At 47.5% G+C, this 25,984-nt stretch overlaps 1 protein-coding gene across 2 annotated transcripts in view; it reads left to right on the top strand.

Annotated features, from left to right (window-relative positions):
- PDCD5 (programmed cell death 5) overlaps positions 1-25,984 on the top strand; it is a 1,006,786-nt gene that overhangs the window by 474,869 nt on the left and 505,933 nt on the right. The window lies entirely within an intron of this gene.

Genomic DNA, 25,984 nt, shown 5'->3' with positions numbered 1-25,984 from the left:
GTCTTAGGTGGAGCTGAACCCACCCCCAGCTCCAGGGACAGGCAAGTGACCCAGACCAGGACAATGAGGGCATCATATCCCACGGGCCACCATGATTGGCCCACGGGTTGGGATAGAAACTAATACAGAACAGCCCGACTCAATAACAGGTCTTTGTGTAAAAAGAGAATCTTTTCACTGAAGTTCCAGAGAAGATAGATGAATGTCTGGTACTGCTCACAGCCATCTTGCCACCACAAAGAGAGACTCCAAGCTGCCTGAAAATGGAGTTAAGGCAGAGAACACCAGAGCTGAAGCCTGCTGACAGCATTCTTGCCCCTGGATCCAGCTATACCTGAAGCTCTACCCCCTGGGAATTTTAGTTACAGGAGCCAAGTTCATCTGTGGTTTGACAAGCCCATCTGACGCGGGCTTCTTGCAAAAGATAAGATAAACTCACTTATACAGTCTTTTTTTTTTTTTTTTGAGACCTTTGGAGACTCTATAAGGGAGTCTATCTTAGTCAAGGTTTATGGAATCTATCATAAGTTCACGGATTGACTGATAAACATATAAAGTGTCTTCGCCCATTTGTGCTACTATAATGATACCCGAGACTGCGTAATTCATAAAAAACAGAAATTTATTTTCTCACCTTTCTGGAGGTTGGGAAGTCCAAGATCAAGGTGCCAGCAGGTTCAGTTTTCTGGTGAAGGTGCTGTCTATCTCCAAGATGGTGCCTGGCTGCTCCATCCTCTGGAGGGAAGAACCATGTCCTCATGTGGCAGAAGGTAGAAGGGTGAGCCGGTAGAATACTGCATAAAGCCTTTTTCATAAAGGCCTTAATCCTACTCACAAGAAAGGAGTAGCCAGGCTCAGTGGCTCATGCCTGTAATCTCAGCACTTTCAGAGTCCAAGGCAGGAGATCGCTTGAGCCCAGGAGTTTGAGACCAGCCTGAGCAATATAGTGAGACCCCATCTCTGCAAAAAATTCAAAAATTAGCCCGTTATAGTGGTATGCACCTGTAGGCCCGTCTACTTCGAAGGCCAGGGTAGGAAGATCACTTGAGCCTAGGAGTTTGAGACTACAGTGAGCTATGACCACACCTTTGCACTCCAGCCTGGGCAGCAGAGAAAGACCCTGTTTCTGAAAACAGAAGAGAGAGAGAGAGTTGCCCTCATGGCCTAATCACCTCTTAAAAGCTCCACCTGTTAGTAATATCACATTGGCCAAAACACCTGAATTTTAGAGGAGCCCCATTCAGACCACAGCATAATGGCTCCTCTGAAATCACAAGGCTGATGGGAGGCAGAAGAGCCTCCTCTCCCGGTACCATGATGCCTACCGGGTTCCCAGGGTCTCCAAAAAAAGTTGCACTTCAGGCTGCACTGAGTGAAGGACTCCTTCCTCAGGAATACATCAAGCTGTGAAGTATTCACAGTTTTTAAATTACTCATCAAGAGCTGGATTTTTTTTTTCTCCTCTGCTACCTTAGTTACTGATTATTTCCAGATCCAGCAGATATACAAACTCTTGTTTTTAAAATGCAATCAGCACACCCACGCACCCATCTATAGATAGTAAAGAATAGGTGCCGAAGCTCCTGGAATGTATTGCTGTTATGCAGGATGAAATGGACAGCATCACAAATGTACACTCGGCAGGAAAATACGGTCTACCTGGTAATTCAAGCTGGGGATGGATAATCAGTTCATTTCAAATAATGACCCAAGAAAGCACTGCCATTTGGAAAACCTGGGGTCCATGCTTGTCTGTGGGATCTTGGTGTGGCTGTGTCATTCTTATGCGGAAGGGTCACCGCCTCTTCCAGAGGACACAGGACACTGTCTCCAGTGGGTCAGACACAGCTGATGAGACACCACCCAGGCAGACTCCCCAGGCTCCAGTTTCTCATCTGGCTCCAGTGGTTTCGGAGCCCACAGAGAGGTCTGTCATTTCTCCAAACGCTGGCTCTGTGGAGGGGCAGATGGTGCACAGTTCTGTCCCTGGTCTCGGGACAGGTTTAAAAGCCCTGTTTGTTGATTTCCTCTCTTGTCCTCTGTGCATTCAGTCCCATCACTGAGCTGCTCATGGCTGGGAGCTACAAGATCCTTGTAGTGGGGGATCCTTTCAATTTACCCTGACATGGCTCCAGAAAATGCTCAGGTGGGTTATGGACAACGCACTCTTACGACTCCAGACCAGCTACTAGAGTGTAGACCAGGGCAGCATCAGTGCAGGAAAATATCTCAGGAAAATAAATTCACACAGAATCCATTATAGCTGATTCTGACCTATTTTGAAGAAAATTGCACCGTTTGTAGGTGTGGCGATGATCTGTTGCAGGTGGCCTACACTGTGACCTCTCTTGTAGGCATGGAGATGAACATACTTGGTGTCAGCCACTCTCCTGCCCTGCTGGCTCAGTCACCAGCCTTTTCAGGCACGGGGTCTGCAACCTCTCTCATGGTTTGTGCAAACTCTTGAGCCAGGAGCCACAGACCTCATCCGGGACTTACGGCCTGCCAGACTAAGGAGTCTGAAAAATCCACACAGTCTGAGTTGTCATGCTGGGCAAAAGCCATGCCCATCCACAAGCCAGTTCTCGGCCTCCACTGGAAGCTTTGGAACTTTATTCCCATGAAACACTGACCTAATCCTTGCACTGAGACTGCTATTTACATTAAAATTGGTCACATAATGAAAAAAAAAAAAAAAAAGGAAGTTCATTAATATGCTAAGAAGTGCTAATTTGAACATTGCCGAAAAGCAATTGCAAATTCCATTTTGCAACTTGCAAATGTGATGCAGTGCAAATTAGGGCTGATGGACCCATCTTCAGACATTCAAACTTCATCTGGGTGTTTCTGAGTTCCCCAGGCCTTGGCAGCGGAGATTGGCTGCAAGACCAATGCGGGTGATTTCTCCTTCGTTGGAGATGAAAGACCATGCCTCCAGTAGTGGGTGGACAACCATGAGTCCTTCTACACAGACAGGTGAGTCTCAGGAAGGCTGTCTCCCGGGGTTTGCTGAAATGACCCAAAACAGAAGAATAGGAATGACCCCAAATGCACACACCCCATGTCTTCAGTGAGCTGGAGCTGTACCAGATGAGCACCCTGCACCCAGTGCAGCCCCCATCCCCCAGCCTCAACTCCATCTTCCACTGGGTGGCCTTCGATGCTCTGCTGACCCAACTGGGTTGAGAGGTAGCCTGAGGCCCCCTCTTTCAGCAGAAGCCAGTGGGAATCAAAGCCAGCTTCGGCAAGGGTTGGCCATTTTCCTCCCAGAGGTGCTCTAGGGGAAGCTCTCTCCATGGAAAATAAAGCCCCAGGGACTGTGCCAGGCTCAGTTGCCCCTTCCATCTTCCTGCCATCCCTTTCCTGTCTACACAGGCAGTGGAGTAAGAACTTACACGACGGAGCTTCCAAAGTCAGAAGACACCCAGAAATAGATGTGAGATGAAAAATACACTTACAAGTCCCTTAAGACAGTGTAGCATCAGAGACCAACATACCTACCCCTTGGCAAGTGGACGCTATCAACTTTACCTCCATCTTTGGCTGTCATTCCTTCTTTCAATGGATTCTAGATAAAGTGGGTGGCCTGCCTTTGGCAACACGCTGTTTCCTTTTTTTTTAATTTTTAAGTGTGTACCTTTAAACATGTAACAATCCATTACACACAGCAAGATGTTCCAGCTCTAAGAGACACCGGCCATGGTCCCTGGTATCCATTGCCATGGTCTGCCAGCCAAAGGGCCAGCACAGGCAACAGCTCCCGCTGGGTCTTCACACTACTCTAAGCTACCTTCCCGGAAGTGGAAGACCAGAACTTCTTCCGGGATCTAACTCCAAGGCAGAAGTGTCTCACTCGTGAATAAATTCTCAGATGCAATTTCCTTCCTTTCCTTCTTTCCTTCCTTCTCCCTTTCTTTCCTTCCTTCCTTTCCTTCCTTCCCTCTTTCTTTCCTTCCTTCCTTCTTCCCCTCCTTCCTTCTTTCCTCCCCTTCTTCCCTCCTTCCCTCCTTTCTTTCTTCTGCCCTTCTCTTCCTTCCTTCTTTCCTTCCTTCTACCCTTCTCTTCTTTCCTTCCTTCATCCCCTCCTTCTTTCCTTCTGCCCTTCCTTCCTTCCTCCCTTTTCTTCCTTCCTTCCTTCCCTCCTTCCTTCATTCTGCCCTTCTCTCCCTTCCTTCCTTCCTTCCTTCCTTCCTTCCTTTCTTTCCTCCTCAGCTACTTCTCGAAAGGACACAAAAGGGTGAAGTGAAGAGATGGAGGAACATGGATAATACAAGGAGAGGCAAGTCCACCCTGGAGCCATAAACAAGGAGCATATATAGCCACGTGGACATGCAGTGCCCACAGGGACACTGAAAACGTGACCCTGAGCTTTCCGTGGAGCTAAAGCAAAGAGGAAAACAAAACCCAGTGAGGAGCACCTTGTCAGTATAACTGAAAAGGCAGTAATTCTGCTTTTCCTGCAGCTGAGGCCTGAGAGAAATGTCTTGGGTGGGTCCCCTCCAAGGTAATGGACAATTTCCTCACCATAGATTCTATGAGACAGCTCCCCGGCCCGAGCGGGAGCCTGACTTAACTCTCCAAAAGTGTCTGTTTGCTGGGGGATTGTCTAATCAAAGGTGAAAGTGGAAAGCAGGGAAGGCAGGCCCAGCCCCAGGCATCACCCACCACAGCTTCCCAGACCCCATACGTCTTCAGCATTGCTCATGCCGCTCTCGGGCCACCCATGGGGCTTTGGCACACAGACAGCTTCCTAATCACCCAGGCATCTTCTCATGTGTCCCCTGCTCAGGGAGGCTTTCTGTAACCACTCTGTCCGAAGTGGATCATTTTAGCCAGGCGAGGTGACTCACGCCTGTAATCCCAGCACTTCGGGAGGCCGAGGAGGGCAGATCATTTGAGGGCAGTTCAAGACCATCCTGGGCAACATGGTGAAACCCTGTCTGTACTAAAAATACAAAAATTAACTGGGTGTCGTGGTCTGTGCCTGTAATCCCAGCTACTTGGGAGGCTGAGGCATGAGAATTGCTTGAACCCGGGAAGCGGAGGTTACAGTGAGCTGAGATCACACCACTGCACTCCAGCCTGGGTGCAGAGGGAGACTCCGTCTCAAAACAAACAAAAAGCAAAGTGGATTGTTTCTTCACATGCTTATTACAATCTGAAATTACCTGTTTCTTATGGTTCCACATAGAACAGAAACTCCACGTGACCAAGAAATTTTTCTTACTCAAGCTGAATCCCAAGCACTAAGAATTTTACCAAGCATGTGACAGATACTTAATAAATATTTGCAGAATAAATGAATTGGCATGACAAGTCCTTTGATAGCATATTCTACAGGCCACGCACTTCTAAGCACTTTGAAAATATGAACCTTCGTGTTACCTTTAGAGAAGCCCTTGGAAGTAAGTTCCATCACCAACCCATTTCACAGATGAAGACACTGAGGTACAGAGAGGCTCAGTAATTTACCAGGATAACACAGCTAGTGAGTGGTAGGACCAGGAAGTCTGGCTACACAGTCAGAGCCCTTGACCTCCACGGCCGATGTTTGACTGGGGCAGGTTGCCCAATGGAGGATGAGCAAAGTTTAAATCTACTTCCCCGCGCTCAGAAATCTTCCACACCCATTGCTCCTTTCTCTCTCGTTGTTCCTGAACGCACTGTCTAATTTTGGAGATAAGCAGCCTAAGCCATTTAAATTCTCCTTTCTTTAACGTTGTTGATTTTAGCTAAAATGCAAAGTGTAGTGCGGAGGAGCCAGACGGCATCCACTGGAGAGTCTGGGATTAGTTCATTAATAGGTTCGGCTGCAGCCCATGCGGCAGCATAACATTAGGAGCTAACTGCTTCCGACCACGCACCACTTAGAACCCCACATTTGCAAATCAGCTCAAGACGCACGTCACCGTGAGAGATGACAGTGTTAAAGAAATGCATTTTCCATTGATTCTATTAATATTAGTAATACCTCTTATTGAATACGATTGGTGTAGACAATGCAAAAAGTTGTTTTTCTCATTTATTTTCTAAATCAGCCAGCATGCCCCAATACCAGCCTTGCTCTGTGGACAGCTGCTGGCTGTGAGCATTTCATGGAGACAGACGCACCTGGCCTGGTCTGGCCTCTTTTAGCCCTGCCTGTACCCCAACACATGCCCAAGTCCAGAGCAGGAACTATTGGAACCATTTACAGCCCATTAAGAATGCCTGAAGCTGAGCACTGTGGCTCACACCTGTAATCCCAGCACTTTAGGAGGCCGAGGCAGGTAGATGGCTTGAGCTCAGGAGTTTGAGACCAGCCTGGGCAACATGACAAAACTCCGTCTCTACAAAAAAATACAAAAGCATTAGCTGGACATGCACACCTTTAGTCCTAGCTTACCCAGGAGGCTGAGGCAGAAGGATCACCTTAGCCAGGGAGGTTGAGGGTACTGTGAACCATGATTGTGCCATTGCACCCCACCCTGGGCAACAGAGGGAAACCCTTTCTCCAAAAAAAAAAAAGAATGCCTGGGAACTGAATGGAGATTTCTGGGGAACGAGGTCTCTCTATACCCTAGGGAAGCCTGCAAAGGAGACCCCTGATCCCTGAGACACATGTTCTAGTGTGATTGTGTTAAATGAAGTCCCAGATGCAGTGCCACTGGCACACTGGCACATGGAGCTCAAAGGAAAGGAGCAGGGGAATGAGTCGGACGTGTGGGTCCTGTGCCAGGCCTGCCACTCTGCACACGGGCCCCAGCCTTATGAGTCTCCCCCACTTGGCAGTCCCACTCCAAATGTTTCCACATTTTCTTTGCCTCCTAGTTTGTGCTTCTCCTAAGTTCCTGCCTTCACACATCATGACCTCCGGTGGCCCATCCACCTTGTGGCAACTTTGCTGCTTTTGGCTTCACATTCAAATGTGGACTGCCACACTGAGAGAAAGCAATGCCTAGGAAAATATTCTTAAAAAAAAAACAAAAACAAAAACAAACAAAAAAAAAAAACAAGAAACTACACCGCTCTTTGCTTTACTGCCCCGTTTCCTTTATCTGCCTCTTGTTCAAAGGGGTATCCAGGAAGTGTGAAGTCTCCCAGGATCCAGGGAGGCTGAGGAAACCAGCATAGTCTTCCCTGAGCAAATTTCAGTTTATCAGGCTTGTAGGAAGTCAGAGCCAAAAAAAGAAATCGACATTTTGGCAAGGCCCCGCCTGGATGAATCTCAGATGAGTCATTTGAGAAGAATGGGCTGGCCCATTTTACCTAGTGGTACAACTACCTGCCCAGGAAGAGGGTAGAAAATGCTGCTGCAGGAAAGTTGCCTGATCTGAGCTTGAGTTGATGCAAGAAGCCCAGTTCCATACTGATATGGTTTTGCTGTGTCCCCACCCAAATCTCATCTTGAATTGCACTTCCCATGATCCCCACGGGTCATAGGAGGGACCCGCTGAGAGGTAGTTGAATCATGAGGGCAGTTACCTCCATGCTGTTCTTGTGAGAGTGAATTCGGGATCTGACGGTTTTATAAGGGGCTTTTCACCCTTTTGCTCGACATTTCTCCTTGCTGCTGCCATGTGAAGAAGGACGTGTTTGCTTCCTCTTCTGCCATGATTATAAGTTTCCTGAGGCCTCTCCAGCCTTGCAGAACTGGGGGTCAATTAAATCTCTTTCCTTTATAAATTACACACTCTCAGATATGTCTTTATTAGCAACATGAAAATGGACTAATACACATGCCATTTTCTTTTTCACTGTTAAATTACACATTGGGTTTCTGGGTTTATACATCAGTCTCATGGCCTTGACTAATGTGAGTTCACACCTAAGAGACAGATTCACTCTCAGAATCAGAATAAAATCTTGTTTCTAGATTTGTGAGGTTGAGAATCAAACTACAAGCGGTAATAAGTTTACCACTAAAAAATATCAACCTGCAGAGGCAGCCCCCGCCACCGCCACCCCCACCTCCCTGCCCACCAACAATCCCTAGTAAGCCCCATTCTTGAGAGGAGAAGGCAGGAAAGGGCCCACATGTGCCACCACCTAGGACAATGATTCTCAACCCTGGCTGCACAGTGGAATCACCTGGTCTCAGTGCAGAATTTCTTATTTAACTGGTCTGGGGTGCCACTTGGGCACTGGGGTTTTTTGAAGCTCTCCAGATGGCTCTGCTGTGCAGCCAAGCTTGAGAACCACAGACTAAAGCTTGGAAGCCCCCAATCTGAATAAAGACCAAGAGTGGCTGGGTGTAGTGACTCACACCTGTAATCCCAGCACGTTGGGAAGCTGAGGCGGGAGCCCCCTTGAGCCCTGGAGTTCAAGACCAGCCTGGGCAACACAGTGAGATCCCATCTCAGCAAAAAAAAAAAAAAAAAAAAATTAAATTAAAAATTAATCAGGCAAGGTGGCACGTGCCTGTAGTCCCAGATTCTCAGGAGGCCAAGAGGAGGATTGCTTGAGCCTGAGAGTTCTAGGCTGCAGTGAGCTGTGATTGTACCACGTCTCTCCAGCCTGGGAGACAGAGGGAGACCCCACCTCTAAAAGAATAAAATATAGTAGAATGATTTATAATCCTTTGAGTATATACCCAGTTATGGAATGGCTGGGTCAAATGGTATTTCTGGTTCTAGATCCTTGAGGAATCGCCACACTGTCTTCCACAATAGTTGAACTAATTTACATTCCCATCAACGGTGTGAAAGCATTCCTATTTCTCCACAATGATAGACTGAATAAAGAAAACGTGGCACATATATACCATGAAATACTATGCAACCATAAAAAAGAATGAGTTAAAATTAGCTGGGCGTGGTGGTGGGCACCTGTAATCCCAGCTACTCAGGAGGCTGAGGCAGAGAATTGCTTGAACCTGAGAGGCGAAGTTTGCAGTGAGTGGAGATCAGGCCACTGCACTCCAGCCTGGGCGAGACAGCGAGACTCCATCCAAAAAAAAAAAAAAAATAGGAATGAGTTCATGGTTCATGTCCTTTGCAGAAACATGGATGAAGCTGGACACCATCATTCTCAGCAAACTAACACAGGACCAGAAAACCAGACACTGCAATCTCACTCATAAGTGGGAGCTGAACAGTGAGAACACAAGGACACAGGGAGGGGAACATCACACAGCGGGGCCTGTCAGGGGTTGGGGGCATGGGGAGGGAGAGCATTAGGACAAATGCCTAATGCATGAGGAGCTTAAAACCTAGAAGACGAATTGATAGGTGCAGCAAATCACCATGGCACATGTATACCTATGTAACAAACCTGCACATTCTGCACATGTATCCCAGAACTTAAAGTAAAAAAAATTTTTTTAAAAGAATGAAATAAAATACAATATAAAAGACGGAGGGCAGAGAGTAGGAGCAGCCCACGGGAGTGCAGAGCAGTAGCCTCTAGAGACAGGGAAGGACTTCTACCCAGGGAATGCCGCTCATCCTTCTGCATCACTCCCTCACTGAGTTCTGCCAGGAGGGCACCTCGCTGTAAGTCAGGCCTCTGTGTCAGCCGCCAAGAATAACTGCTTGCCCTCACTGAAGTTCATAACTGCCTTCGGAAGCCAGTTAGAGCCTATAATTAGAATTCACTGCAACTCCGGCAACACGCAGCCCATCCACCGCCCAGGACTCCGGCGGCATCGGCTGTAGCCCGGTGATTTAAAACCACGGTGGACAGATTCGCCACACCTCATGTGCATCTCTTGGTGGGTTGCCCCCTCGGATGTCCACTGGGAAAGAATTGAATTACGGCCTTAGATACAAGACTGAGAAGTTGCAGGAGGAAGTCGCAATTATGCACAGAACTGGATGGGCAATTTGAGGAGAAGGTGACAAGAGAAGCTAAATCTGCCTCCCTTTTGTCCTTCAAGTCTCCTTCCAGAAACCCGTTCCAGCACCCACCCCGCCAGAGACGCGGTCTGCAATGCTGGAAGCAATGTAAGGGGTGGAGGGGTGGGGGTTGAGCTTGCATTTGAACCTCTCTTATAATACCAGAATGGAGACAGTATAATTAGTCTTCACTTTCACAAGTAATAAATACACTCAAATTAAAAATACATTTGTACCACTCATTTTACCCCTGCGTATATCATAACATGTAAATACACATTCTGCTTGTCTTTTGCTAATCATTTGCTTTATATTTTCATGTTGGTCAACAGGATAAATAACCACCTTCCTGTGTATCTCAGTATCATTAATATTCTTTAAAATTTGTAGGTTCTCATTTAAGGCTGAATGAGCGCTCTTGCCTACGGCCGTGGAAACAATTGGGAAATGTGTGAATTACATGACTGGTTTGCTTGCATTTGCCAAGCTAAATGTTTAAGAAAGCCTTCCTGTCATGAACAACCAAAAGTTTTTGGTAAGCGCAATCATCCAGCGAGGAGAACGACGGAAATAATACCAAATTTGGAATTGGAAGGCTCTGGTTGGAGTCCCAGCTCATGCATAAAACTGTTCTGTGACTTTGGCCATCAGCACCTCCCTGGGATTTCGTTTCCTCACCGAGCTGGGAACACCCGTACCTCACCTACCTCCTTTTTTAAATTTAACTCTTATTTTGGGTTCAGGGGTACATGTGCAGGTTTGTTATAAAGGTAAACTTGTGTCATGGGGGTTTGTTGTACAGATTATTCTGTCACCCAGATTATTAAGCTTAGTACTCATTAGTTGTTTTTCCTGATCCTCTCCCACCTCCCACACTTCACCTTCTGACAGGCCCCAGTGTGCGTTGTTCCCCTCTATGTGTCCACGTGTTCTCATCATTTAGCTCCCACTTGTAAGTGAGAACATGCAGTATTTGGGTTTCTGTTCCTGCATTAGTTTGCTAAGGATAATGGCCTCCAGCTCCATCCATGTTCCTGAAAAGGACACTATCTCATTCTTTTATACGGCTGCATAGTATTCCGTGGTGTATATGTACCATGTTTTCTTTATCTGGTCTACCATCAGTGGGCATTTAGGTTGACTCCTTGTCTTTGCTATTGTAAATAGTGCTGCGATGAATGTATACATGCATGTGTCTTTATGGTAGAACAATTTGTATCCCTTTGCATATACACCCAGTAATGGGATTGCCGGGTCGGATGGTAGTTCTGTTTTTAAGTCTTTGAGGAATTGCCATGCTGTCTTGCACAATGGTTGAACTAATTTACACTCCCACAGTGTGTAAGCGTTCCCTTTTCTCCACAGCCTCGCCAGCACTTGTTATTTTTTGACTTTTTAGTAGTAGCCATTTACCTTACCTGTCTCTTTCTAATAGGAGTATTAGCAGATGCCTGACTAGAGAGAGATCACATGAGGCAGGGAAGTGCAGGAAAGATAATTTATCACAGATGGGGCCAGCAATGGACCAGACAGCATCCAAACGGCCGAGGGATGACACTGTGTTCCCAGAGCCTCATGAGCTGGCCCAGGAACCTTCCTCTGAGGAAGGCAGAGCTGAAGTTCTGCCAGATACCTGGCCCCAAAGCAGAAAGGGAGCTTGAGACAGCACACCCGCCTTGTTCTCTGATCCCCTTTTGCAGCTTCCCAATGGGCAAATCTAATTGGCACTGGCCAGCATGGGCAGCCTGCAGGACCAGCCTCCTGGGCAGGAGGAGGGGCAGGGAAGGCTGGTAAATGGGTGATGAGGGGTGGGCAACAGAGGCCTCTCCAGAATGAAAATCTCCATCCCACCTCAGGAATGAAAAACGTGCCCCTTCCCTTCAAGGAGTTTTCAAGATGCCTTAGAATTCAGCTCCCTTCAGCCAGGGAAGCCCCCGATGCTGAGTGAGAAGGAAAGCACAGCTTTGATCAAAGGAGTGTTGATGAATTAACCCCGCCTTGAGAAAGCTCAGTACCCAAGAAAGCAAAGTTTTTCACATTAGATTAGAAAAGATTGTTTTCCCTTGAAGATTCTCTTAAGTACTCTGCCCAGGGATCTTTTCCCAGGGATGCACCCCCCATCCCCCCGCTTCGCTCCCTGCACCCTGAGGTCAGAGGCTGGCATGGGCTGGAGGAGAGAATGACCAGCAAGCAGATGGGCCAGGTAAGAGAGTGTGCATGCCCACAGGAGGTCAGTCACCTGCCACCGCAACCATCCTGATTCTCAGCACATACCTGTTGGTTTAGTCTCTGGCAGTCCAGTGTCAATGAAGAACTATGACACCGGTGCGGTTTTGCAACACCACAGGCAATGAAGGCGTCCCCAAATGCTCGTTTCACCCTGCATGTCCTCAGGAGATGCCCCAGTCATGTCCTGAAGTTTCATTTTAGGAGAACATCCTGCTCTGGCACCTGGGTGGACCTCAAGGATTAATCCAGTCCAAGCCTCTGTTTGATGGATAAATAAACTGAGACCTAAAGAAAGGATGTGGCCTGCTCAAGACCACACAGCCAGCAAATGGAAGAACTCAGGTTTCCCAGCTTCTAGGCCAGGGTTCCTTACTTATCCCCCAACTCCCTAGCTGAGCAACATCCATGAGAAAATGCATGGGGATGCGGTGTTATGATTTAGGGAAGCAGGGAATGCAGGCTCTAAAATTAGACTGCCTAGGTTCAGATTCCTGCTCCACTAACTCTACAAGTTTGGACAAAACATGTAATCTTTTTAAGCCTCAGCCTCTGCATCTGTAAAATGGATACAAAAGAAAAAAATAATCTTATCTATCTCAGGGAGTCATTAAAAGAATGAGATGGGCCAGGTGAGGTGGCTCATGCCTGTATTTTCAGCAGGTTGAGAAGCCAAGGCAGGTGGATCACCTGAGGTCAGGAGTTCGAGACCAGCCTGGCCAACATGCTGAAACCCCGTCTCTACTAAAAATACAAAAATTAGCTGGGCGTGGTAGCACACTCTTGTATTCCAGCTACTCGGGAGGCTGAGGCAGGAGAATCATTTAAGCCTGGGAGCAGGAGGTTGCAGTGAGCCCAGATCAAGCCACTGCACTCCAGCCTGGGTGACAGAGTAAGACTCCATCTCAAAAAACGAAACAAAACAAAAAAGAGTGAGACAGAGCAGATAAAGTGCTTGGTACAGAGTAAGCAATAAAAAAAGTCTGGTGTTGCCAGTTCACCAGGAGATCACTATTAACGATAATAGCTCTATATTCTGCATTTCGTCAGCCAGACCTAGCACCCTTTCTTTGCTGGAACTTGGGATCCTACTGGACTAGAGAACTCTGAGTCAACTGAGAGCAAAGCTCCTTCCATCATTTCACAGGGAGTCAAAGCACAGGGTGCTGCCCATCTCCACGGGATGAGGATACGCACGCCTGCCTGCAGAGGCAGGGCAGAGACAGAAGCGTGAAGCGTGAATGGGCTGCCCCAGCTACTTTGCCTGGACTTTGGCAAAACTGGGAATCTGGTATGTCCACATGCTACCAGCCTCCCAGGGGGGCAGAAATGGGGTCATGCTCACTTTAAATACCAAACTATAATGACTCGAGCCCCACCGCCTTGATTCTGGAATTCAGCTCTCTCCTCCTGCCCTCTGCAAAGCACCCACTCAGCAGCCACCATGTTCTTCCCCTGTCTTCTGGCTCCCTTGGCCCTTGTCTGTTTCCATGGAAACCATCTAGCAAAGCCCTGGACCAAGGAGCTGTCTCCAAGCCTCCAGGGGGCACCCCGAACAGGACCTTTGATTACGCTATAGGACGGGAGACCAGGTCTGGTAACTCTCTGTCACGAGACCTTTCTTGCTTCTCCTTACCCTTCAACAGCTCTCATCCCCACCCCTCCTTCCCCGCACCCCCAGTGGCCCCCTTCAAGTTCTCTGCTATCCAGCTGCACTTTTGGGTCCATTCCTGCAATCAAACAGGGCCCAGCTGCCCGGAACCAATGAGTCCTTATGGAGTCAGGCACCCCGACATCCACTGAGGCCAGAGCGAGGGAGCCCCCGTGAGCTGGAGGACGAGGAATAAAAAAAAAAATAAAGAAAAATAATAAAATTGCTATTGCTTCTGGATGAAATATCCTGATAGTCACAGGAAAGGAGAGCTTGAAATCATAATCATAATCATCTTTGGTCTTTGCCTGTGTAGACCTGGCCTAAGGCTTTAATGTAAACCCATGGTGATTCTAAAAGCTACATGAATAGTTCATTTCCCAGCAAAACTGCCATACAGGGAGACAAATAATTTAAGTAGGGACAATGCTTCACCAGTATGCACATATTAGAAGTTTCAAATCACAACCCAGGGAAAGCCAGAGAGAGAAAGAAGGAAAAACAAACTTTTTGTTTCAATTTCTGCTAGCTGGAAAGATCGTTCCATTCTGAAGCTGTCGTGGCCTCCCCAGCAGAGCCTCTTTTCCTTCTGAGAGAAGGAGCTGGGAGGGGGTGCCTGCACACAGATGAAACATAGAGACGGGAGCCCTTCCTTGGAGGGGCGGGGGGGGAATTTAGAGGGAGAGACACCTGGCTGTAAATTCACAACTGGAAATTTACAGAGGATATGTCTCCGCTCTGGAAAAGCAACCAAAGGCTTATTGACATGAGATTCATGTAAATGAGGTCTAATTTCTCACCCCCCGGGTGCACATCATCACTTTCCTGGGACGCTGGATTTTCTGAGCTTTTTACCCCACGTTCCACCCAGAATCAATGTATGGGCTATAGATTATTGATCACTGAGGACCCAGGCCCCAGCCTCTCTTTCAGTGTCAGAATGAGAGCTATTGTTCTCCTTCCCAGGCGTTTAACCATGAGTCATCATACATTTTCAGACATAGCGCAATTATTTATTGTCATGTTATCCTACCCAAGCTTGTCAGGAATTTAAACTGGAGAATATGTACACGTGCTTTCCTGAGGCAGTATTCTGGATACATGAGGAAAGTCAGAAAAACGTTACTGGTCCAAGAAAAAAAACTCTAAACGTTTGGCTTTTGATTCTCTGTCTAATATATAGCAATTTCAATGGGACTAATATCACCATTCTGTGAACCTGCCAGCAGATAGAAGTTCCCACATTATTGTGGTCTGTTTCCGAGGACAAATAAAGTATGCTGCTCTCCAGTGTTCTGTAGAAGCACGCCACGCTATAGACAGAAGTGTTTCAAGTCAACACAATATGAAAAAATTCAAAATAAAATGAAAAGTGTCTGAAAACAAACCAACATAAATATACAGCAGTCCTGTTAATTATGATTATTTATGATCATAAGAACTGGCATCATTACTGTGGTTTCCTTTCCAAAATCTCACAAACTTGTTACTATACAGCAGTTTCGGAGTTCTATAGGCTTAAAAAGGTGGCGTGCTGGAGGCAAAAGTCATTTTTGGCAGGGATGATGTACGTCCCGAATGTGAGGGCTTGCACCCACACACGCACGTGTGTGATGCTGGCACACAATAGAGTCAGCTTGGACTTTCCAGGGTCTCCCAACATTAAACCACTGGCAGTGCATTACAGATGTCTCTGATGAGCACCGCCAATCTATTAAACAAAGTGCTCTCATCGCCTCCGAGGGGCCTGAAGAATGATCTAGAAATCCACCCCCTGGGGGGAAACCGCCTATGAAACATCACCGACAACACTGAATATTTCATCAGGGATGACAGGACTTTTCTCTCTGCAGTCCCCCCTCCGCTTCCCGACTGTCCTGCCTGCCACTGTCTCCCCCCGCCCTCCCCGATCTTCTACTCCACTCATTTGACAAGTAGTCATGGCCACATCACTGCCGTCCCGCTGTCCTTGCACGCTGACCTCTGTACTGTGTGGTGCCCAGTGGTCATGCTGTCCTCGTCTCTCGCCAACCACATCTGACAGGAGACGAGGCGCTCGTGGCAGCGGCTCCTGGCACCTGAGACGCCCTGGGACTACACAGGTAAACCAGGGGGGTCCGTGTTGTCTCTGGACTAACAACAGAGGGAAAGACATGACATCTCCGACCAGGAGCCCACGTCCGAATATTCAAAAGGTTCATCATGCGGGAGATGGGGGCGGCCCTCCTGGCTTTCCAGGATGAGGCCTGCAGAAGTCAGGAGGGATGACGGGAGGAGGAGAGAGGCCTGCACCTGGTCCTAGCCCAATCAGGGGAGAAGAAGAATGCGGGTGTAACAGACCAGCGATGTCAACTCCGGGGTGAGGGTGCACGGGAGTGTCAGCCCCTGCCCTCTCCAGGGACCCCTCCCAGGCAGGCTCCAGACCCCTAGACACGTGTAGTCACAGAGGCAGCTGAGAGATCAGTTCTTTCCGGGGGCCACAGTCGCCACCCAGTCCTGTGGCTCCTTCAGTACCCAAGGAGACAATGAAGGTTGATTAGTCAAAAAAGAAAATAGCTCCTTTAAAAATGACATGGCGGTTTTGAGCTGCTATATTTTCTTACAGCTCCTTTTTGGTGAAGTGTCGGAGTGGAGAAAAAGCATGAAGTATTTTGACTGAAATAAATGCTTTCATGGAAAACAGAGAGCCCTAGAGAGTATTCTAAGACTGGAAGAACGTCATACTATTTTAAGCAGGTGACAGTAATGTCACTGTCTGAGGGGTTAGGGTATTTTTTTTTTCCCCAGAATTACAAGAGGAAAAAATAAGTTTGCTTTGAATAGAGAAAGTTAAGTAAAGAAACACACTTCCCAGTTGCATGGATAATTCATAGACTGCAGTGACATATTTCCCTGCTCTTGGTCTTTGACAAAACTAACCAGTACTATTAGGCAGAGAATGTTTGCTAGCTCCAAGCAGAAAACTAAATAAAGTACAAACATACTCTTCAAATCACTCTGATTTTTCCAACTTTCATTACACCACCCACATCAACATGGCTGCAATGCAATTGTTCAAAAACCTATCCCAGCTCTCGCTCTGTTTATCATGGACAGAGAAGGTCTGGGGAAAATCCAGACAGCACACTTCATCTAACTTGAGCTTAAAGCTTCTTCCAGGCTACTCGTTATTTTCCTTTTCTTCCTTGATACTACTGAAGAGTCAATAGAAGGGTAGGCGGCATTGCATGTTATCTCCTAGTACCACCAGCATTAATAGAGATCCTTCCTGTTGCAGTACACAGCACTGAAATATATATATATATATATATAAAGAGTCTTGCAGGCCAGGCGCAGTGACTCATGTCTATAATCCCAGCACTTTGGGAGGCCAAGGCGAGCGGATCACTTGAAGTCAGGAGTTTGAGACCAGCCTGGCCAACATGATGAAACCCGATCTCTACTAAAAATACAAAACATTAGCCGGGCGTGGTGGCTCATGCCTGTAATCCCAGCTACTTGGGAGGCTGAGGCATGAGAATTGCTTGAACCTGGGAGGCAGAGGTTGCAGTGAGCCGAGATTGTGCCACTGCACTCCAGCCTGGGTGACAGAGTAAGACTCTGTCTCAAAAAAAAAAGAGTCTGGCAGAAATCTTGTTAGAAGACTTCACTAGGACCACATCCATTTACTGCCCTCCTCTTCACCCCGGGTTGCTGGCTGCCATTTGGTAGCTGTTTGAGAGTGGCTCTTGGGAGGGTAGGAGCAGTCCTGTGGCAGCCTTGCTCTTGCGTTCCATGGTGAGGCCATCATGAAGCCATGGTGAGGCTCCTTCTGGCCCAGGAGCTGGAACGGATGAAGACCCCAGCTCAATAGGTCCTATGGTGGAGTCCCCACCCCTACTGTCACCACCTCTCACCTTTCCATGAGCAGGTACACCCTGTGTCACGAAGAGAAAATATGCTTTCCACTCCCAGCTCAGCAACAGCACCTGGGGCCACGAGGAAGAAGAGAGAGAAAGGGGAGGTGACTTCACTGGGCCCCTGGTGCCTCTGACCTCAGGAAAATACCCAGAAGATAGTAGGGACATGTGAAGAGTGGTTCAAGAGCACACCTCTGCCAGCTGAACTGCTGCTGCTGCTGTACAGTTCTTGGGGTCAGACCAACCTTGAATGCCTTTGAGGACAAAGCCATCCCTCCCTACCTGAGACCCAACAATCAGTCTCCTTGGAAACATCCAGCTCCCTGGCAGTGACACCCACCCAAGCCAGCCCAGCCCCTCTTGGGGGATGGAAAACCCCCCTCAGACGGATTTGCGTCGAGAAGCTGTGCTTTGAAGCCCCTTGTGGGGTCTTGCTAAGCTGGAATCCCACATGAAGTCACACCATCATCATGGGGCCTTCTCCACTGGGGTCTCCACCAGGCTGACGCCACTCAAGGTCAGAGACTCTCCAACTATAAAAGTCAGATTTTCCTCTGAAGAAACCTCATGTCCCAACAAGCTGGGAAGGAACACGATAACTGCTTTCATAACCAAGCAGTGTCCTTTTTTACTATTTTTAAGAGGGACAGAGTCTCACTCTGTCACCCAGACTGCAGTGCAGTGGCACAATCGTAGCTTACTGCAGCCTCCAACTCCTGGGCTCAAAGGATCCTCCTGCCTCAGTTTCCCAAGTAGCCAGGACTACAGGCACAGGCCACCACACCCAGCTAATTCTTTTAATTTTTTTTTTTTTTTTAGAAGAAAGGAGAGACCCAGTCTTGCTATGCTGCTCAGGCTAGTCTTGAACTCCTGGCCCCAAGCAATCCTCCTGTCTCAGCCTCCCAAGTCTCTGGGATTACAGGTATGAGCCATCATGCCTGGCATCTTGTGTCTGCAAAGTGAGACCCCAAAATAGTGCACCAGGATGGCACAGGACTTCAGCGCGCTATGTTACTCTGATGCTACAGACTCCTGCTTCCCACCAGCACAGGAGTGGCAGTGTGGCCTGCCACATGCACAGGTCATCAGCCCAGAGAGAGGACACTCTTCAGAGTTGAAATCCAGAGGAGGGTGGCTGTGCTGCATACCCTGGGTCCTCGTGGGGCTCTAGGAAGGCAGAACTGAGGCCAGCAGCATTTACTCCAGAGCAGAGAGGAGTTTCAGATTCATATTAAAAAATAAATAAATAAAATAAATAAAAAATCTAAACCCAAACTGAGATTTCAGTGCAGAATCCGTCTCTAGGGCTGCAGGAGCCCCCATGCCCACTTTCACTCCACTCCCTTGACTGTCCAGGGTCACCAGAAAGGCCAGTTGCCCCAAGGCCCTGGAGAATGTTCTGCTGCTAGCCCAGAGCACCATCCCCAGGACTGCTCTCCATGCATGGCCAGCTGCCTTGTTGGGTTTCACCTTGGTCATTTGGTGAATATCTATCTGGAGCATGTTCTTATTTCAGCAGACACTTTCAATAAGAAGATTGAGCCACCAGGCAGATGTTACAAGCAGTGTGAGTTTGTGCTGGAAGAAGAGAGAATCCACCAGTGTCCTGGACCCTCCAAGGCCTCTCCGAGGGAAAGACGTTTGGACAGAGAGGTCAATGACGAGGAAAAGGCAGTTACCCACCTTTGGGCAAGGTGCAAAAGCCCAAGATTCATGTTCATGTGTTGCAAGCACAAAAAGAAGATCCTGTGGCTGGAGTAGAGTGAAGAACAGTGAGAATGGTAGGAGCAGAGGGCAGAGAAAGGCACAAAAACAAGGTCACATGAGGCCTTGTAAGCCATGGTCAAGAGGTAATATTTTATTTTAAATGAATCCAAAGTCATTGCAAGGTTTTGAGCAAGTAAGCAAAATGCTCCTTTGCCAAAAATAAATACATAAATAAATAAATAAACAAACAAACAACAATTAAAAAAACACTAAGGCTTCAGTAAGGCAAACAGATTGTGAATGAGAAAGAGTAGATGCAGGACTCTTAGGCAAGAGTGGGGTCAGGGAAGGTGGAGAAGAGAAGATATAAGATGTTTGGAGGTGGAGTCAACAGGATGCATTATTGACTAGGATGTCTGTACCTGGCAGGAGACAGGGTCTTTCTAGACCACTCATGCAAGGGAAGAGTCCAGGATGGTGCTTCAGTCATCTGTCTGTCCACCATGATAATGGTGCATGAAAAAATGGCCCAACTCAGGGGCATAAAATAATAAGCTTTTATTTAGTACACAATCCTGAACTTTGCATTTTAGGCTAGGCTCGGCTAGGCGGTTGTTCTGGTTTTGACAGGGCTCATTGACATGCTGGTGGTGGGTTGGCTGTTAGCTGGGATGAGAGATAAATGGGCCATTTGGCTCCCACCCTCCATGTGAGGCTGGCCCAGGCACATTCTCATGGTGAAGGCCAAGGTGGAAAACTGGACCAGCCCAAGCACAAAGCATTTTTCATGCCTCCGTTCCTGCTTATTTGTTATCACTCCTTTGGCCAGAGCAAGTCACAGGACAGGTCTCAGCATTAGAGTGGGTGGCCCTGTAAAGAGAGATGGCCAGGGGTGAGGACTTACACCACTCATGCAATCTGTCTGCCCACCACAGAAGGTCCTAGATGTTTGACTTGAATAACAGGGTAGCTGAAGGTGCCTTTAATTGATGTGGGGCAAATTGGGAGAGGAATGCATTGGAGATTGCATGAATCAGGGACTGTATTTTGGCTTAGAGACCTGCAGGGCATCTTTATGTTCCCTAAAGCAGTGAGCAAGGCTCATGGCAACTGCTCCATGCCTATGGGTAATTCTGTTTTCTGGTTTTGAACAAAATTCACCAACCTGGAGTTTCAAAGTCCCAAGAAGGCAAAACCTTTTGATGATGATGCCAGTGAGCCTGCATTCAGGTGACAACACGGCAGAGAGCAGTTCCTCCCCAGTCCCAAAATGACACCAGTCAGATGAACAGTGATGGACGTTTGTCACTTGCCAAACAGATTCCTTCTGTCTGTCATGTCCCCAATCTTGTCTCCACTGCAGAAGGAGCTGTAGCCTCCTTTTACTGAGAGGCTCTCCAATTTTATGCTGATCGTTAACTAAGATATTCCTCTCCAGAGATTTATTACATTAATGAGCTCTGAAATTACTCATAGCAATTAAGTATATTGTTTTTAAACTCTTCAGAAATCATCAAAACACATTGGTTGTTTTTCAGAGAAACATAAATAAAGGGTACAACTTGTCACCCAAATAAACCCTGCAGCCAGCTCTCTTCAGGTTGGTTTGGGGAGTTTCTGGCCCCTAGTCTCCAAGGTACATGTGTGCCTTCACAGCTGGAAGATGTTCCACTAGTGAAACTTGTCCTTTTCTTTCTTTCATCTTTCTTTCTTCCTTTTTCTTTCTTTCTTTTGTTCATTTGTTCTCTCTCGCTCTATCTCTCTGTCTCTCTCAACTTTCCTTCCTTTTTCGTTGTATTGTTTTAGTTTTTAGAGACAGGGTTTCAGCTTGGCATGGTGACTCAGACCTATAATCTCAGCACTTTGGGAGACCAAGGCACAAGGATTGCTTGAGCTCAAGAGTTTGAGACTAGACAGAGCAACATGACAAAACCTTGTCTCTACAAAAAACAAGCAAAGTAGCCAGGCGTTGTGGTGCACCTGCAGTCCTAGCTACTGGAGAGGCTGAGATGGGAGGATCACTTGAGCCCAGCAGGCAGAGGCTGCAGTGAGCTGAGATCACGCCACTGCACTCCAGCCTGGGCAACAGAGTGAGATCCTGTCTTGAAAACAGAGGGGAGGGGGCGGGCACAGAACTCAGGTCCTTCTAGATATTAATAAAAAGGAACTCCTTACAATCTGTTTCATTTAGTTTTCACAACTAGAAGGTGGGAACTCTTTTTATTTCCCACCTTATGGATAAGGAAACTGAGACACACAGAGAGTAAGTGATTTGCTCAAGTTACTGTAGGCTTAGAGTGTTGTACCTCTCCAGATTCTCTCTCCATGCAGGGAGGCTGCCCCCAATTGGACTACATTATGGGCTCTGGGCCAATTTCAGCCAAAGAGAGCTCCTATATCAGATGAGAAGGTAGTAGGAGAGGGAATGAGGGTATTTGTTCTCCCAGCTCCCTTCTGGAAGGGATGCTACCTGCTAGTGTTTCTTTCCATTAATCCTCTGTCTTCAGGCTCCAAACTGCTCTTTCCCAACATCCGTGTCTCGTCCTCTCCCTACCCAACTCCTACCCCTGTGGACTCCTAATCCCTACCTGCTCCTTTGTCAATGGCTCTTTCAATCTTTCAGCAAGGCCTTTTTGTTTGTTTGTTTGTTTGTTTTGTTTTGAGACAGAGTCTCAACTCTGTTGCCCGGTTGGAATGCTGTAGTGTGATTTCGGCTTACCGCAACCTCCACCTCTCAGGTTCAAGTGATTCTCGTGCCTCAGCCTCCCAAGTAGCTGGGATTACAGGCACATGCCACCATGTCCCACTACTTTTTGTATTTTTAGGAGAGACAGGTTTCACCATGTTGACCAGGCTGCTCTCGAACTCCTGACCTTAAGTGCTCCACCCGCCTCAGCCTCCCAAAGTGCTGGGATTACAGGCATGAGCCGCCACGCCCAGCCCATTAAGCCCTCTTTGATGTGCATACTTTGAGCTTTGAACATGCCATCTGCTTGTTTCTAGGCCCCAAATTCCCAAATCTATACTCTAACCACTATTCCACATTCCCCGTGTCCTGTGCCCCTGAAAACAAGAAGTTTGACAGGCAGCAGGGAAAGGCAATTATTGGTACATTTTTCTTTCACTCTTGAAATTAAAAAAAAGACTTCAGAGCTTCTTACATTCTGAGCCCTTTGGCAGGACTTTGTTCACCTTTGCGGGTGATGGGAAGGACAGAGAAGCCCGTCAGGAACACCAGCATGGCCCCTGGTGGCCCACCAACACCAGCACAGCCCTGGTTATTTAAAGGTACCAGAGGACGGTGATAGAACCTTCGCTGGGCTCTGCCAGGGGTTGTACAGAAAGAGGGTTGACAGTGTGTACAGAGGAGAAAGGAGCGATCCAAAGTCCCAAGGCTGGAGAAAAACTTACCAGCCAGCCCTTCCTTGAACCCCACGTGCACGGAAACTAGCTTACTTTTCAGCAGGAGCCTTTGAGTCTCAAATTCAACTGAGTTAGCCCTGGTCCCTGCAACCCTAGCACAGCCAGAGGGAACTCGGCTTGGAGGGAGGGAAGCCTCGTCCACTCTCTCCAGCACGCTGAAAGACCCCCATTCACAGCATGGGATGAAGGCCTCGCTCCGGAGCTCAGGGGGATGGCAGTGTCCTGAGTGAGATCACAGGGCAGGAAAACAGAAAGAATGTGGGTCCAGCTCCCTTTACCACTGGGAAGTATCTTTGCTTCCCAACCAGAAACTATAGGCCGCCTGGAGCTCCCCTCCCCATCATTCCCTGGCACCAACCATACCCACTTCATGGGGATATAAAATGTCTCAATGGTGTGCACCTTAGTTTCCAGCACTGTTAAGGACCCATATCAAATCCCTTTTCCTCCATGAAGCCAGGATATGGGAGGCCTCACTGAGCTCCATTTGGACTTGCTAAGGTGTCTCTTGCCGCCTCAACCACCCCACAGGAGCCCCTTTAGGCAAGGGGCTGAGACTTCATAGCTCTCACATCTCCCCATCTCACATGGACACATAGGCCACACTCCAGAAACACTTGCTGATGGTTCCAAAAGGCAGCCAAAACAGAGAAAATTGCAGATTAGTGGGGCTGGAAGGGACCTCAGAGACCATCTGGACCATTCTACAGATAGGAAAACTGATACTCAGCAGGAGAAACTAGACAAAAAAACCTGGATGCGGAGCTAGAAGCTTCTCTCTCTCTTGCTTTCTCTCTCTCTCTCTTTTTCTCTCTCTCTCTCTCCCCCAATCCAGGGTTCCTGAGCTATTGCAAGCCCACCCTAACCTCCTTGCATCTACTTGCATTTCTCATTGCCCCGTTTGGACCCCCAGGAGTAGCCAACCCAAAGAGCATCGATATCAGAGCCTCTCAGAGCGTGAGGAAGGCACTCTGTAAGTATCAGATGCACAGTGGTCCAGGGATTTTTTTAAGTTTAGTAATAATCAAATAATCAGTGTTTGCTGCCACCACCATTGCCTCAAGGATTGTAACCCAGAGCCCTTTGCAAGCCCGGGGCTGTGTGCCATTTGACCTCATTGGTAGGGTGGTAACTATAAAAGGTAGTTGTCTTTAAAATGTGTCCATTAAAAATTAAAACCTTCTAGGAGCTTAATGCCAGATGTGCAGATTCCACCTCCTTCCACTGCCTGCCAAGCATTCCATGCCAATAAAGTGTAATAGTTTTAATATCCTTCTAGATTAACATAGGATAAGGCAGCCACATTAAAGCAGCAATGAACAACTTCCTCCTCCATCCCCCCAAAATAAAGGAACTAACAAAAGGAGATGGTTGAGGCTTGGTGGGGTGAGTCCTGAGGACAGAACTTCTGGTTACTACAGGATGTCTCTGGATCCAGACTTGGGAAGAGCTGCTGGGGTATCTCTTGCCAGAGAGAGAGGACTGTGAGAATGAGATCTTCATTTGCAGGGTAGTGCAAAAGCCAGGGTGGCTTGCTAGTGCCCATTCAGAAAGCACCCACTAAAACTCCAGCACAAATCAATTCATCCTGAACTGAGCTCCTGCAAAGAGCCATTAAAATTTGTCTATGCATAAAGATGGGAACAGTAGACACTGGAGACTATAAGAACGGGAGGGAGCGGGGAAGGGCTGAAAAACTACCTATCCAGTATCATGCTCACTACCCAGGTTACAGGTTAAAAGTACCCCAAACCTCAGCATCATGCAATATACCCACATCACACACCTGCACAAGTGCCCCCTGAACCTAAAATAAAAGTAATGAAACTATTCTAAAATTGATTTTGGTCATAGTTGCAAAATTGTATGAATATAATAAAATCACTTAGTTGTACGTCTTGAAAAAACAGAAATTTAGAAGTTAATAAGTAAATAAACAAAAGCTTCAAAAAAAAGGTCTATGAGTAGCATCCAATTCAGCAGGGCCAGGAAGAGGAGCTATTGAGGAAAAGGGGGCCCCACCCATCCTCAGGCTCAGCTCCAGCACCCCCACCCAGTTCCCCTGCAGCCACAGAACCCAAGATTCTGAACCTCATCATCCCCCCGCCGTCAGCTCCAGCCCCATCATACCTCCCACCTCCAAGCAGGCGTATCTTCATTGAAGTGATCCTCTGAAGAATCCAAACAGCTAAACTCAAGCAGGACCAAGGATCAAAGTGGGGACCTCTCAGACCCATGTGAACAGAATCAGCCACAGTGATGTGTCCAAGAAAGCCCTTGGCTAAGAGGAGCTAACAATGGCGCCACAGAGAGGCCACGGCCAGGCTCACGGGCACCATGATATGACAGAAAGAAAACTAAATTATACCACTTGTCATCATTAAGAAAAATTTTCATCTTCGTTCTTCGTTTGAAAAGCACTATATTTAATGAATGCGTACTGAGTCATGACACGTAAATGACTAAAATATAGGAATTATACCGGGGTCAACTAACGTATTTTAAAACCTTGAAATTAAGGGACCTATTCATGCCTGTCGCCAGTGTGACTCCCAGTCATTAGGGTCCTCTGCATGGCTGCCCGTGAGCAATGGGGAATGGTGGATATTTCTGCAAGGGGTAGCTCAACCTTTCTTGCAAATTTCGTGATGGTCAAGATGAAGAAATCTTGCTCACCTGTTTGCCCACCTTCTGTGGGTCTGTGATCTCTTTAGGTGTGTATCCAATGCAGGCATTGCTGGTCTTGTGCAAGGTAAGCCCTATTCCAAAGGCATAGTTTGCAGATTCATCACTGATGAAAGGTAGAGCATTGACACCCCCTGTGCTTCCAAAATGGGGGCCCACACCAGGTGTGCATCAGGAGAGTGGCTATTTCTCAACTGCATTCATCTTCTTTAGTTTCTCCAGGAAAATTAAGATGCCTCAAAGTTTGAACTCTGCCAAAGTTTGCATGAAAAATGGCAAAGAGAAAATAAAAGATGGCAAGATCAACCAGGAAACCTGAAGTGAGGAAGTTCGAACCATCTTCCAAGGTCTTGACACTTTTAGGTTGAAGTGGGCATATTTTTGTTTTTCCACCCTCCAGCTATCAGCTCTTTTCTTGGTAAAGCAGTGTTCTGAATTTCCTTTGGTGAAGCCACACCTTCCATTCTCAAGCATGAATTTTGAATAGGGTTGACCTCACATACGGCACCAAGGTTGGATGCCATTATAAGTCAATCGATGTATGCCTTTACCCGAACACAGGAATTCATGGCCCAATT

The sequence above is a fragment of the Macaca thibetana genome, chromosome 19 (assembly GCF_024542745.1).
Source record: "Macaca thibetana thibetana isolate TM-01 chromosome 19, ASM2454274v1, whole genome shotgun sequence".
NCBI lineage: Eukaryota > Metazoa > Chordata > Mammalia > Primates > Cercopithecidae > Macaca > Macaca thibetana.
This window is presented reverse-complemented; position numbering and strand designations above follow the sequence as displayed.